Source organism: Ambystoma mexicanum, chromosome 2q (genome assembly GCF_040938575.1).
Source record: "Ambystoma mexicanum isolate Mex_15411 chromosome 2q, UKY_AmexF1_1, whole genome shotgun sequence".
Classification (NCBI taxonomy): domain Eukaryota; kingdom Metazoa; phylum Chordata; class Amphibia; order Caudata; family Ambystomatidae; genus Ambystoma; species Ambystoma mexicanum.
Window position 1 is genome coordinate 1,064,531,809 of NC_090924.1, and position 16,565 is coordinate 1,064,548,373.

A 16,565-nucleotide genomic window follows, 5' to 3' on the forward strand; every position below is an offset into this window, starting at 1 on the left:
AGTGGACAGATTCATGGGTGCATGGCCATATTATGCTATGGTGGTTGTGGCCAGTGCATAGATTCTTGGGTCCACTGGCCACAACCACCACAGCATAATACAGTCATGCACCCAAGAATCTGGTCACTGGCCACAACTACCACACCACATCTTGCCCTTAACTTGCCAATTCAAATGCCATCTGCAGACATCAAAATAGACCACCAACCCTATTTTACACCAATGCCAATATCACCATATCATCTAGATTCCACTCCCCTACTCTAACAAGCCCTGTTGTAGTCACCAGATAACCTCAAATGTGTTTCTGCAACTGCCCACCAAACACTTACTGTTACAATGTAATCCAGGCATTGGCAGCCCTATTTTTCACCAATGGCAATATCGTCACATCATCTAGATTCCTCTCCCCTTCTCTAATATCCTCATATCATCTACATTCCACTCCCCCATCCTAATAAAGCCTGCCACAGACTACCGCGGTGTCCATGGACTGCCGCACTCTGCACACTCTTCTTCTGCCTAAACAAATATCCTCAATTCATCTTTCTTTCACTCCCCACCCTTCCCAGCCCCTCTTCTCAACACCAGATGACCCAAAATGTGTTTCCCAGCCTTGCCCCCCGCCGTGCTGTCCGCGGACAGCCGCCGATATCTGCGGATAGAACTGGCGTTTCTGAAAAATATGACGCACATCACGCTTTTCACCAACCAAACAGTGGGCATGCCAGGTGTCCTTGGACATCATGTAGCCCTCCGTACCTAGTTGCCACTCCTGCTGCAAATTTGGTGAAAATCCGTCCAGTGGTTTGGGCTGTAGACATGAGCAAACATTTTTTTTCCATTGTGCCTATGGAAACAACATTTTTGGGGGGACCCCCTATAATGTCCCCCCCCTTAACAAAACCTCACCAAACTTGTGAAAACAATTCATAGCGGGCCATGCACTTTTTTTGCAAAGTTTGGTTAGGATTTGTCCAGGTGAACACAGTTATAAGCCACCCAAAAAGTGCTCTTCCTATGAGTGGAGCTACTTAACCATTACTTCAGGGCCACTACCACAGGCCCTGTAATGTGCCATATATTTAAGGTGATACCTGTCATTCATAGGAAATGTAGAAATTCTATAGCTAATTACTTCTGAACCATAACCCGAATCTGCACAGAATTTTAGAAATTCAATTTGGGGCCAGGGCTTTCCATAACCGGAACATTTCTTGCAAATCTGTTACAGTTCAAAAGATATAAAGGGTCAAATAAAGGGTGTGTTTTTCACTTTTCCATTCATTTCCCAAATGTAAAATGTTCAATTTTTGCTAACGCACATAGCCCAAACTGTTGGACAGATTTGTGTCAAATAAGAAACAAGTTGGGCACAAAGCACTACAAGGAAATGCTTTGTAGGTTTTACGTAACTTTTGCATGGAGCGGGTGCACCAGTACCAAACATGTTTGCCATATCTCACATGATACATGGCTGAAGCCAAACCTTTTAATTTAAAAAAAATCTGTCCAACGGTTTGACCTATGTGTGTTAGCATAAATTGAACATTCGAGAATTTTTATTGTTATTGTCATTTTGCATTTATATAGCGCCTTATATACCATTGGTATGGACTGAAGGCGCTGGTAGGTTGAACGCCCTTGGGAACCGAAGTTCGGGTGAGTAGAGAGAGTCGAGAGAGTCCAAAGGTGCGAGTGCGCACCAGGTATGTGTGCAGCTGGTGCGGAATTCGAGTGGTAGCTGCTTCTTAGCGGTAGGTGTGGTGGTTGAGAGATCAGGAGTATGTGTTCGCTCTGGCCAGGCTTATCCAGACTGAGTGTGACTGCGTTATGCCTGAGGAGGGGTGTGTGAAACCAGCAGTGTTTACTTAGAGTGATGGGGAGTAAGTGGGAGATGTTGATATGAGAACAGTTATACCGAATGGTGTCATAGTATCTATGTGTTCTAGTTGAGTGGTGGTGTAAAGGAGAGAGTAAGCGTGGGGTGTGGTATGATGTATGCTCTTTCAAATGTTCCCTGTATTCCAAAGCATATTATGTACATCACACAATTCTGTGCGGTCATGTCCGTTCTATGCATTTTTGTTCATTTCAGGCGTTCAAGATTGCCCTACACACTCCTGTCTGCTCGACACACTCATGCACTCTAGTTCACCTTGCATGCTCTAGTCTATCCTTCATTCTCCAGTGTGGCCCACGCATGCTCTCATTTATTCCATACGCATGCATTGCTGTCCTCCCCGTGCATGTACTCCAGTCTACCCCGCGCATGTACTCCTGTCTGCCTGCGCACTCATCCGCTCTGTATACTCGTACGCTCTGTATACACATCCGTTCTGTACGCTCATCCGCTCAGTACTCTCATCTGATCTACACATTCATCTGGTCCACACACTCATCAGGTCCACACACTCATCGGCTCAACATACCCATCATCTCAACGTACTACTGGTCCGCTCTATGTACTATTCATCTGCTCTACGTACTCATCCGTTCAGCATACTCATTTGTTCAACATGCTCACACGCTCTACATACCCATCTGCTCCATACACTAATTCGTTCCATGCGTTCATCTGCTCCACACACTCGTCCGCTCCACACACTCATACGCACCACATACACTCATCCACTCCACATACACTCATTCGCTCCACATACACTCATCCGTTCCACACACTCATCTGTTCCACATATACTCGACTGCTCCACACACTCTCCGCTCCACTCATTCGCTCATCCGGTCCACAACACTCATCCGGTCCACCCACTCATCGTCCGCTTTACATACTACTCGTCTGCTCTACGTATTCATCCGTTCCACACACTCATCCGTTCTGTGTATTTATCCACTCCACACACTCATCTGTTCCACACACTCATCCGCACCACACAATCATCCGCTTCACACACTCATCTGCTCCACACATTCATACGCACCACAGACTCATCCTTTCCGCACAATAATCCGCTCTACCTACTCATCCGCTCCACACATTCATCTGCTCCACATACTCGTCCGTTCTACATACTCGTTCGCTCTACATACTCGTCCGCTCTACGTACTCGTCCGTTCCACACACTCATCCACTCCACACACTCATCTACTCCACACACTCATCCGCTCTCCACACTCAGTCGCTCTCCACACTCAGCTGCTCTCCACACTCACCCATTCTCCACGCTCATCCGCTCCCTACGCTTCTCTGCTCTCCACGCTCCTCCACTCTCCACGCTCCTCCATTCTCCATGCTCATCCGCTCCCCACACTCATCCGTTCCCCACACTCATCCGTTCCCCCCAATCAGTCGCTCTCCACCCTCAGTTGCTCTCTACACTCAGCTGCTCCCCACACTCACCCACTCTCCATACTCAGTCGCTCCACACACTAATCCGCTCCCCACACTCATCCGCTCCCCACAGTCATCTGCTCTACTCATTCATCCGTTCTCCGCACTCGTCCGCTCTCCACGCTCGTCCACTCTCCACACTCGTCCGCTCTCCACACTCGTCCACACTCCACACTCATCCACACTCCAAACTCATCCGCTCTCCACACTCATCTGCTCTCCACACTCAACACCTCTCCACACTCATCCGCTCTCCACACTCATCCGCACTCCACACTCATCCGCTCTCCCCACTCATCCACTCTCCACACTCATCCGCTCTCCACACTCATCCGCTCTCCACTCATCCACTCTCCCCACTCATCCACTCTCCACACTCATCCGCTCTCCACACTCATCCGCTCTCCACTCATCCACTCTCCACACTCATCCGCTCTCCACTCTTATCCGCTCGCTACACTCTTCCACTCTCCACACTTATCCGCTCTCCACACTCATCCGCTCTCCACGCTCATCCGCTCTACACGCTCATCCTCTCTACATGCTCGTCTGCTCTTACAAATTCGTCTGGTCAAACATTCATCCAGTCTGTTTGTTCAGTATAGTCATCAGTTCTACGCCCTCCTGCGTTCTATTTGCTTCTCTGTATTTGCGTACTCGTCAACTCTACACGTACTCATCAACTCTACACGCTCGTCCGCTCTACACACCCAACCACCCTACACACTCATTGGCTTTAGTATGTTCATCTATTTCATCCGATCTCCACACTCATTTGATCTTTCTAGTCGTCTGTTCTTCCACATATGCACTCTTCCACTTAGTGTATTCATCTGTTCTATGCACTTCATCCATTGTAACTATTTCATCTATGTCATTCACTACGTTCCCCCCTCATTCATAATGTCCAGTTCATCAGTTTAGATCTCCTTACTTTCCCAATGATTTATTCCTATTATCCACTTCACTGTTTTGATCTACATTACTCGTTTAGATCTGTTTGTCTTCCTAGTTTACATTTGAGTTTATAAGCTGTCCATTTCTTGCTTCAGGTAGTTTGTTGGGTCGGTGTTATTGTGATGATGCTAGTTTGGAAAATCGGTTGGTTTTAGGGGAAGAGCAAGGTTTTCAGTAGTTTGCGGAAGGACGTTAAGTCCTCCGTTAGGTGGATGTGGGGTGGGAGCGAGTTCCACAGGGTTGGGGCCAGGGCTGAGAATGATGATCTGCCTAACCTGACTGAGTTTGTCTTAGGTATTACTAGGAGGCCGGCTGAGTTTAATCATAGGGTGCGAGTGGGATGATAAGGTATTAGCTTGTCTTGAAGATATTGAGGTCCAGTTTTATACAGTGCTCGATGGGAGAGGCATAAGGTTTTGAAAGCCAGCCTACGGGCTACTGGAAGCCAGTGCAGTGTCTTAAGGGCTGGGGATACGTGGTCTCTTGGACCGAGCGCAAGTAGCATTTTGGCCGCCGTGTTTTGTGCTCTTTGGAGTTTCTTCAGTTGGTAGGCATGAATTCCGAGGTATAAGGGGTTTCCGTAGTCCAGTCTTGATATAACGATTGATTGGACCGCGGAGAGTCTGTTGGGGAATGAGAGGTATGGAAAGATGCGCCTAATGGTTTTAAGGTGGTAGTGGCAGGATTTTGAGACATTGTTGACTTGGCGCGAGAGTGTTAGGTCAGAGTCCAGGGTGCATCCAAGATTTTTCACTGTGTTGGAGGGTGTCGGTGAGTTGCCCAAGGCGGGTGGCCAGGGTAGTGGGTGCGGAAAAAGATCGGAGTTGCCGCAAACCATGATTTTTGTTTTGGAGGGGTTTAACAAGAGGTGGCTTTGGGTCATCCAGAGTTCTATGTTAAGGAGGCAGGATGCCAGGTCAGGTTGGGAGTTGGTTTTCGAGTTCAGGAATTTTAGAATTAGTTGAGTGTCGTCTGCGTAGTTATAACACAGGATGTTGTGTGAACAAATTATTGGTGGGAGGGTGATCAGGTAGAGATTGAACAGGAGGGCGGATAGACATACTCTTTGAGGGACCCCCATGTCGACTGGTCGGGCTTGGGTGGTAAAGCTGGAGAGTGTCGTTATTTGGTGCCTGTCTTTGAGGAATGAAGCTATCCATTTAAGAGCGGTTCCACAAATTCCTAGGGAGTGGAGGCAGTCTAGGAGGATTGAGTGATTGATCGTGTCAAAGGCGGCCGATAGATCGAGAAGTATTAGGCGCATTCCGTGGAGTCTGCTGTCATTTTAAGGTCATCCCAGATCGGGGTTAGGGTGGTTTCAGTTCTGTGACGTATTCTGAAGCCTGATTGGGCAGGGTCTAGGAGATTGTTGGCTTCGACAAAGGCATTTAGTTGAGAGTAGGCGGTTTGGTCAATGAGTTTGGCAAGGAACCTGGTGATTGAGATTGGGCGGTAGTTTTTGGGCTCGAGAGGGTCGAGAGAAGGTTTTTTAATTAGAGGTTTGACGTGCACCATTTTGAATGCGTCGGGAAAGATACCGGAAGAAAGGGAGGTATTTATGATAGATCTTGCGTGTTCTCCTGCGCAGGTGGAAGCAAACATGTCTTTAAGGGTGGTAGCTGGGCAAGGGTCCAGTGGTGATCCAGATGGTTTGCGGGCAGATAGAAGTTTGAGAAATTGTTCTGGTGATATTGGACTAAAGGATTCGAACGTTGGTTGCGTAGAGGTCACAGCTGATGGGCTGGCCGGTACGGGCAGAGGATTGCCTGGTGGCTGTAAGAGAGCCAGTTTGGTGTTTAGAGTTTTTATCCTTTTGATAGCCGTGGTGTAAAAGTGGAGGGAGAGTGAGTCGCACAGTGATTGTGACAATGTCGAGACGGTTGTATTACAATCCGGATTGGTGAATTCGGAGATGATTTTGTGAAGTTCTTAGCTTGGGTTTTTGCAGTTTAGGATTCGGGTGTTGTAGTGGGCTTTTTTTGCTTTCCGGATTTCGGCCATGTACCGATACAAGTGTCGGGCCAAGGTGGTCCTGTTCTCGTGGGTTTTCTCTTTCTACCATTTGCGTTCTAGTTATTTGTAATGTCATTTAGTGGTCTTCAGCTCAGGAGTGAACCATCTGGGGAAAAGGCCACGGCGGGTTGATGGTTTGCACGGGGGGGTGAGTCGCATCAGAGATGCGTTGAGCCATGAGTCAAAGGCCTCAGGGGTTAGTTGGTTGTTGAGATGGCAGGTAGGTGTTGGAGACTGTAGGAGTGCCTCGGCTAGGTCCGGGGTGATTATTAGTTTTTTCCAGCATTTGCGTAGATTAGGAGGTTCAGATGCGAGTACGGGAAGGGGGTCGGGTGAGTGGATGGCGAACGAGAGAATGAAGTGATCGGACCAGATGATAGGGGTGGGGGGCTTTAAATGAATCAGGGTGTTGGAGCTAAAGATGGCATCAAGAGTGTGTCCTTTATAGTGAGTCGGGCCGTTTATGTGGGGTTGGAGATTAATTGCATCTAAGCCGTCAACCAGGCAGTGTGTCATAGGGTTGGTGGGGATGTCGAGCCATATGTTGAAGTCTCCAAGAAGGGTGAGGTTGGGATGGTTTACTTGGAGGGTGGCGATAGAATCGCAAAGGTTGTTTGCCAATTGTCTATCGTAGCCAGGGGGCCTGCAGATTATTAGGAAGCTGTGTGAGAACGACGGGGAGAGGGATAGTTTAACGAGGAGAGATTTGCAGGATGGAATTGAGGGTTGGTTGTCGGTGATTGAGGCGCGGAAGAGAGATTTGAAGACGAATGCTACCCCCCCTCCTCTGGACGGACGGTTCAGTGGGATGAGGGAGTAGTCAGGGGGAAAGGCTTCATTAGCGATTGGGCCAAAGTCGTCAGAGAACCAGGTTTCAGTGATGAAAACTATGTCTGGTTTGACAAAGGCGAGGAGGTCAATGATGCGATGTCTGTTTTTTGCTATAGATCGGGCGTTAAATAGGATACAGTTCACATCGGCAGGCAAGGTTGGTCTCGGTGCTGGAGCGGGATGGGGCGGTGGCGGAGAGAGTGGAGGGAGAGGGGTAAGGTGGGTGATGCTAGATGGGAATAGTGGACGAGCAGAACATTTGGCAGGCTTCGGGCGGGGTTGGGTGGCTGAGTGTGATAGGATGATCGGGTCTGGGATGGGGGATTTGAAGGTGGGGTGTGGGTGGTTAGGGGTTTCAGTTGCAGTTGATGAGAAATTGAGGGAGAGGGGTTTCAGGAAGGGAGAAGCCATGGGGGAAGGAGGAGATTGCGGGAGAGAGGTGGTGGGTCGAGACAGGGGAGGTGGGGAGTGCTGAAAGATTTAGGGGGACCAGGAACGTTTCCTCTTTAGTTTCTTTGCTGCGACTGGTGTGTGAGAGAGAGTAGGAGGGGTCAGAGGGGGAGAGGGAGGCAGCTTCGGTTCTTGCTAGGGCTAGGCGCCCAGTTTTTAGGGAGGGGAAAGGGTGCGGTCGGGGGGAAGGTGGCAGGGGTATGAGGGTAAGGCGGGGGGTGGGTGATTGCAGGGTGGAGTGGGGTGTGCCAGGTATGATAGTGAAGGGAGCAGGTATGGGTAATGCTGGCGGGTTGGGGTGGGACTCAGGGTATGAGTGGTCTTAGGGTGAGTGGCTCGCCATCGTGCCCCCCTGGCTTGGTGTTTGGAGAGGGGAATGGCAGGGAGTGCGAAGGAGGGTGGGGTGATTTGGGACGGGGGCGGCTCGGGAAGGCAGATCGAGAGTGGGGGTGGACTACGAGGGTAGTTTCTGACAGACTCTGGTGGAATGTGTGCGCTCATGATTGGTGTGAGCTTTTAGGTTGATTTAGGAGGGTTTTCTGATTGTAGTTCTAAGATCGGTGGTGTCACGCTTTTAGGCATACTTCCAGGTTCAACTGCTCAAAGACGATACTAGACTATTTGGTGCTTTTCTAGATACAATTGTAGACAGAGATGATTTTAGTTTATTAGGTACACTTCTAAGTTCACCTGTACACAGAGAAGATATTCGGTCAGCCTCTAGATTCAATTTGCTTAGAGGGGTATTAGATTATTAGTCGCCGTTTTAGGTTCTACATTACACAGCTATACTGTTAGTTAAACTAATAGGATTGAGTAGGGCATGCTAGTGGGTGGCCTTCTTTCAATTCACCTTTATAAGGGAGGGTATTAGGCATGAATCTAAATCAACTTGGTATTAGATTATTAGTCGCCGTTTTAGATTCTATATTACACAGCTATACTGTTAGTTATATCAATATGATTAGTTAGGGCACGCTTGTAGGTGCACTTCTTTCAATTCGACTTTATACAGGGAGGGTATTAGGGACTTTGTACCGAGAGGTTATTAGGGAGATTGATCGGTTCGGTCCGGAATGGTATTACACTATTGCAATTTTCACAGAGAGGCTGTTGTGGTCACTTCAAAATGTAACTTTCCACAGAAAGGCTATTGGGAACACTTTCTAAGTTCACCGAGAGGCTAATGGGCACATTTCTAAATGCAACTTTCACAGAGAGGCTATTGGGTACACTTCTAAATTCAGAGAGAGGCTATTGGGCACATGTCTAAATGCAACTTTCACAGAGAGGCTATTGGGCACACTTCTAAATGCAGTTGGGGACACTTCTAAATGCAGTTGGGGACACTTCTAAATGCAACTTTTCCTCAGAGAGGTTGTTGGTTACAGCTTCTAAGTGCAGTTGGGTATACTTCTAAATACAATTGGTCACGACTTCTAGATGCAACTTTCAGAGAGAGGCTATTGGGCACACTTCTAAATTCACAAAGAGGCTATTGGGCACACTTCTAAATGCAACTTTCAAAGAGAGGCTATTGGGCACACTTCTAAATGCAACTTTCAAAGAGAGGCTATTGGGCACAACTTACAAATGCAACTTTTCTCAGAGAGGCTATTGGTCACAACTTCTAAATGCAAATTGGGTACACTTTTAAGTGCAACTTTTCTCAGAGGGACTATTGGGCGCAACTTCTAAATGCAATTGGGTACACTTCTAAATTCAACTTTTCTCAGAGATGCTATTGGTCATAACTTCTAAATGCAATTGGGCACACTTCTAAATGCAATTGGGTACACTTCTAAATGCAATTGGGCACACTTCTAAATGCAACTTTTCTCAGAGGGACTATTGGGCGCAACTTCTAAATGCAGTTGAGTACACTTCTAAATGCAACTTTTCTCAGAGAGACTATTGGGCACAACTTCTAAATGCAATTGGGTACACTTCTAAATGCAATTGGGCACACTTCTAAATGCAACTTTTCTCAGAGGGACTATTGGGCACAACTTCTAAATGCAATTGGGTACACTTCTAAATGCAATTGGGTACACTTCTAAATAAAACTTTTCTCAGAGGGACTAATGGGCGCAACTTCTAAATGCAGTTGGGTACATTTCTAAATGCAACTTTTCTCAGAGGGACTATTGGGCACAACTTCTAAATGCAATTGGGTACACTTCTAAGTGCAATTGGGGACCGTTCTAAATGCAACTTTTCTCAGAGAGGCTATTGGTCACAACTTCTAGATGCAATTGGGGACACTTCTAAATGCACCTTTCTCAGAGGGACTATTGGGCACAGCTTCTAAATGCAATTGGGGACACTTCTAAATGCAATTGGGGACACTTCTAAATACAACTTTTCTCAGAGAGGCTATCGGTCATAACTTCTAAATGCAATTGTGTACACTTCTAAATGCAACTTTTCTCAGGGGGACTAATGGGCATAACTTCTAAATGCAATTGGGGACACTTCTAAATGCAACTTTTCTCAGAGGGACTATTGTGCACAACTTCTAAATGCAATTGGGTACACTTCTAAATGCAATTGGGCACACTCCCAAATGCAACTTTTCTCAGAGGGACTATTGGGCACAACTTCTAAATGCAATTGGGGACACTTCTAAATTCAACTTTTCTCAGAGGGACTAATGGGCGCAACTTCTAAATGCAATTGGGTACACTTCTAAATGCAATTGGACACACTTCTAAATGCAACTTTTCTCAGAGGGACTATTGGGCACAACTTCTAAATGCAATTGGGCACACTTCTAAATGCAAATGGGCACACTTCTAAATGCAACTTTTCTCAGAGGGACTATTGGGCACAACTTCTAAATGCAATTGGGCACATTTCTAAATGCAATTGGGCACACTTCTAAATGCAACTTTTCTCAGAGGGACTATTTGTTACGCTCACCTGACTCCCACGGAGGCCCTGGCCTGGTTCGCGCTGCTGTGACCTCTTCTAAGGTGATGCGCAGGGTTCGGAAGACGGACTGGACCGGGCCCCCAAATCTGGCTTGCCTGGCTCACAGAAGTATCCTTCTGTAGGGGAAAATAGGGGATTAACTGCCTGCAGGGTAATGCAATCGGCCTCCCACTTTCCCCTTCTGTGATTTCTCGTAGCGTCTCACCTTAGGGTCTGGAAGGACGAGCTCTCCATCCTGCTTCTGATGCAGGGGCGCGTTGGAATCCATTTACTTCACTGGATTTTCGGATTGGTGAGAACCAAACTTGCTTGGCTTCCAGGTAAGTTTTTTGATAAGAGGTTCCCCTTGTGTCCATGCATTAATGTACTAATGCTAGTGTCTTTTCCCCGTAGGGGCCGGGGTACGGAATGCCGGGGAACAGGCACCGACCCGAGATGAGAGGTGAAATCCTTGTAGAAATCAGGTAAGTCTTTAATGAGCGTTTTTTGGTAATGTCTTTTCATTCGCTCATTAACGCTGATGTCTCTTTTTCCCCTTAGGGGCCGGGGTCCGGAAATGCCAGGATGCGGCGCGGACCCTAAATGAAGAGGGACAGAATCAACAGGTAAGTCTTAACATGGAGATTTAGCTTCCCTTATTCCCCTCTCTCTCTCACCTTTGTAGCTAACTACCTGCTGAACATGGAGGCGCCCTGTAAAGGTGAGTGGAATGCGGCGCTGCAGCGATCGACGCGATGAGCTTTTAAATTAAAGTCTTCCTTTTCAGGATTGTCAGCGAGATGTCTCCGGGATGCGGATTTAGCAGGTAAGGACTTTTCCTTCTTCTGTTCTCTTCTTCTCTTCCTTTGCAGGTGATCCAGGATGCTGGCAGGCATGGCAGAAGTCAGGATGCAGGAGCAGACACGGTGAGCGTCCAGCTGCTAGATGCAGAACAACGCGAAGCACGTGTGGCTGTTCGGGTGGGGTTTAAATAGCCTTGGAAGAAGTTCCAGGTATGTATCCTTCCTCCAATCAGGTATGTATCATTCCCCGACCACGCCCGGATGGTAAATTAGTCTCACAGGTAAAGTAGTTCCTTTCAGGCCTCAAGGAGGCCGGGATCCTGCAGCATGGTCTGCATCAGGTAAGTGCACCCAAGCACTCCCATAATGAGCCTGGTGCCTATGGCGCCAGGACTGATGTCTTTTATGAGCCTGGCGCCATAGGTGCCAGGACACTGTCCAAAGGGCCCCTATATGGGGTTGCTGGGTCCTTCCTTGGGGACTGGATGTCCGCTTTCGGGGACGCAGGGCTTGAACCGGCTCCCCGGGAGCGGGCATCATGACAGCACTCCCCCCCAAGGCCCCTCCCAAGGTTGTTCCCTCCGGGGTTTTGGTTTGTCTGGGAAGAGTCGGTGGAATTTCCTGACTAATCGAGGTGCATGCACATGGTCACTGGGTTCCCACGACCTCTCCTGAGGTCCGTACCCCTTCCAATCAATTAGGTAGAACAGTTTTGACCTAAACATTTTTGAGTCTAAAATGTTCTTCACTTCGAATTCGGGCTCCCCATCTATTAGAATAGGTTCTGGAGGTTTGAGTAGTCGGGTTCCGGGTACCACTGGTTTCAGAAGTGACACATGAAAAACAGGGTGAATTTGCATACTAGCTGGTAAATCAAGTTTAACAGCCACTGGGTTAATTATTGCCGTAATAGAATAAGGTCCCAGATATTTTTGGTTAAAAGTTCGAGGCCCTTTGAGTGGTAAATGTCTGGTAGATAACCACACTTGATCCCCAATCTGATACGGAGGTGCTTCACTCCGATGTAGATCAGCATTCTCCTTGTATTTTCTCTTGGCTTGTTGTAAATGCGTAGTTGCCTCTTTGAAGGCTTAGGTAATTGTAGAATGCAGATGTTCTACTGCAGGCATTCCGAGGTTCTGAGGTGAGTCAAGGTTTGAGGTTCGAGGGTGATGCCCAAACAAAGTATAAAAAGGACTGTGGCCAGTTCCAGAGTGTACCGAATTATTATATGCGTATTTGGCTATCCAAAGAATGTCTTTCCAGTTGCTTTCAGATTGCTGTAACATACACTGTAAGTACTGTTCAAGGGTCTGATTTGTCCTCTCGGTCTGACCATCGGTCTGGGGGTGGTGACTGGTCGATAATCTTACGTCGATCTGCGCCATTTGACAACATTTGCGCCAGAAGTGGGAAATGAATTGGCTTCCCCGGTCAGAGATTAGTATAGATGGGAATCCATGTAGCCGAACAATATTTTCGAGGAATTCTTTGGCTAGGACAGAAGCTGAAGGTAAACCTTTCAAAGGAATAAAGTGGGCCATTTTGGAAAACAAATCCACAATTACCAGAATAGTATTGTACCCCGAACAAGGAGGCAGGTCCGTAACAAAATCCATTGATAAGGTGTGCCAGGGTGCTGGTGGTATGTCTAGAGGTTGAAGGAGACCAGCTGTTCTTTTCTTTTGACTTTTATTTTGGGCGCAAACACCACAGGACATCACAAAAGATTTAACATCTTTTCGCCAAGAGGGCCACCAAAATTGTCGTTTCACCTTTTCCTCTGTCTTGGCAATACCGGGGTGTCCCTCTATTAATGTATCATGATAACCGGAAATAACTAGTTCGTGTAATTCCTTATGTGGCAGGAATAAGCGTCCTTGGAAATAAGGTAAACCATTATCTATGGTAAAGTCTGATCCCTTTTGTATCCATTCCTGTAAGGTTGTAGGGTCCAGGAGTTGTTTCACTCTGGCTTGAATGTCTTCAAGCGTCTGTAACGAAGTCATGCCTAGAATCCTCTGTTCGGGAATTATTGGTACTGGTTCTGAGTTTGTATCAGATTCTCCCATTCCAATTCGGGATAAGGTGTCTGCTTTGCCATTCTTGCAGCCAGGTCAATAGGTAATCACAAAATAAAATTCAGCGAAAAACAAAGCCCATCGGTGCTGCCGTGATGACTGAGCCTTGGCGGTTTTCAAATACTATAAATTCCGGTGATCAGTGATCACTGTGATGGTATGTCGAGCGCCAAGCAGATAATGCCGCCAGGCTTTAAAAGCGGACTTAATGGCTAACAGTTCTTTGTCCGTAATTGCATAATTAACCTTGGGTGCCGAGAATTTTCTGGACCAAAATGCTACGGGATGCAGTTGGTTGGTTTCGGGATCTCTTTGGGAGAGGACAGCTCCCATGGCTAGGCTGGATGCGTCAGTCTCGACGATATAAGGGAGATCTGGACGCGGGTGTTTCAATATAGGTGCGGCGGTAAACTTAGCTTTTAAATCCTGAAAGGCCTGCTCGGCTTCTTCAGACCATTCAAAATGTTTATTTTTCCTCAAGAGTGCAGTAATGGGTTGTACCACGCGTGAAAATTCCGGGATAAACCTGCAATAGAAATTGGCAAAGCCGAGCATGCTTTGAACCCCTTTTACAGAGCTAGGTGATGGCCATTTGAGGATGGCATCCACTTTTCTTGAGTCCATTCGGACTCCTTTGGGTGTCAGGATGAAACCTAGAAACTCGACTTCTGTGGTATGGAAAACACATTTCTCCAATTTAGCAAATAGTTTGTGTTGGCACAGTTTTTCAAGTACTGCCCTGACGTGTTTTCTGTGATCAGATTCCGAAGAGGAGTACACCAGAATGTCATCGATATATACGACAACACAAACATTTATGAGTTCCCGAAGGACATCATTCATGAAGTATTGGAAGGCAGCCGGCGCGTTACACAACCCGAAAGGCATCACCTGGTACTCGAATAATCCGTATTTAGTACGGAAGGCAGTTTTCCATTCGTCGCCTTCTTTAACTCGTACCAGATGATAAGCCCCCCGGAGATCTAACTAGGTGTATATGCAAGCGTCCTTCACCTGGTCAAGGAGTTCAGGGATCAGAGGCAGAGGATAACAGTGTTTAACCGTTATCTGGTTCAATGCGCGGTAATCGATACAAGTTCTAAGGTCGCCTTCTTTTTTGGGCACGAAGAACAAAGCCGAGGATGCCGGGGACTTTGACGGGCGAATAAAACCATTAGCTAGGTATTGATCCAAATATTGTCTCAAATGCAGATTCTCAGGTTCGGTAAGGGCATGAATCCTGCTACAAGGGGGTTGTGCACCGGGCACCAGATCGATTTGGCAATCGTACGATCTGTGAGGAGATAACGTGTTGGCCTGTTCCTTTTGGAAGACGTCCTAAAAGTCTTGGTATTCCGGAGGTAGTTGCATGGAGGCAGAGGTTACAGATGCTAGATTAATCTTCAAGTTTTCTGGGTAGCAGGTTTGTGTACAATCCGGGAAGGTTATTCTCTTAGGTCGCCAATCAATTCGAGGATTATGTGTCTCTAACCAAGGCATTCCAAGAATAACCTGAAACTGTGGAGCCTTGATTACATCAAACACAACACCCTCCCGATGGCCGTCAGGACCAATAAGAGTCACCTCAGTAGTGGAATGTGTTACCGGTCCAGAGGCAATTTCAGTTCCATCGACTGTGGTGATGACATCTTTGCTGGTTTTAGGACGGAGAGGGAGGTTAATCCTAGAGACCAATTCACGATCCACATAGTTTCCAATAGCCCCACTATCGATGTATGCCTTTATTGCATGCAACCGCTTAGGCTGTTCTGGATCTACGAGAACCATTGGCACAATGAAATGCAAGGTCTGAGAGTTAGTTTTCAAGCTCGGCAAGAGGACCCCTACACTTGTCGGGCGGAGTCGTTTCCCGAAACAGAGTCTTCATGGTTTTTATCAGCTGCTCCTACCACCGCCTTTCGGGGGCGGTTTTGCCGGGCAATCTCATAGAAAGTGTTCAGAATTCCCACAATAAAGACATAATTTTAACTGCCGCCTCCTTTCACGTTCCTTTTGAGTTAAGGGTCCTTTAACCCCTCCAATTTGCATAGGCTCAGAGACATCAACTCCCTTGGGATTAGCATGGGTCTTGACCAACACTCGGGTCTCAAACCTGGACCGATCTGCTTTTCTGTTTTGAAGTCTGTGATCCAATTGGACCACACAGTCTATGCATTCTTGGGGCGGATTTACAACTTGGGCCAAGACATCTTTAAGTTCTCCGCGAAGGCCTCGATAAAACAACGTGACACTTTAATCCTCTGGCCATCCCGTTTCCACAATTAGTCTATTAAAGGTTACAATATAGGATAGGAGGTCCTGATTGCCCTGTCGCAGGGATAGAAGTTCATCATCCAGAGCCTGTCCCTGAGAGTGTCGAGCAAATAACCTTTCCATGCTTGCTTGACACCTTTGAAAATCACGGAGAATCGGGTCATCTTGAGTAACCAGTGGAACTGACCAATCGGCAGCGCAGCCGCTGAGATATGACAATACAAAGGCTACCTTGGTCTGATCATTAGGGAAGGCCCCAGGTCTGCATAAGAAGTGCAAACGACACTGATTCATGAATACGGCAAATCGTTTGGGGTCCCCAGCAAAGCGTTCGGGTGGGGCCAGCGGCATGTTTCCAGGTAGATTAATCAGCACAGGGATACTGGAAACCACAGGAGCGGGGTTCCCTCCGGAACCGGGTAGAGGAGTTTGCCCAGCTTGACCTTGCAAAAGCTGTCTGGCCAGATCATCAGTTCTTTCCTTTGATATTATTAATTCCCTCCTGAGGGCATTAGTCTCTTGACGAGCGGCATGTACTTCGGCCCGTAATTCCCCCATAATTGGGCAAACTGATCAGTCTCAGAACTTTCCATAGCGCCTGGGTGGGAATTTGTAGGAAGTGCTTTGCATTCTGTTACGCTCACCTGACTCCCACAGAGGCGCTGGCCTGGTTCGCGCTGCTGTGACCTCTTCTAAGGTGATGCGCAGGGTTCGGAAGACGGACTGGACCGGGCCCCCAAATCTGGCTTGCCTGGCTCGCAGAAGTATCCTTCTGTAGGCGAAAATAGGGGATTAACTGTCTGCGGGGTAATGCAATCGGCCTCCCACTTTCCCCTCTCACCCTCCTCGAAACCCTTCTGTGATTTCTCGTAGCGTCTCACCTTAGGGTCT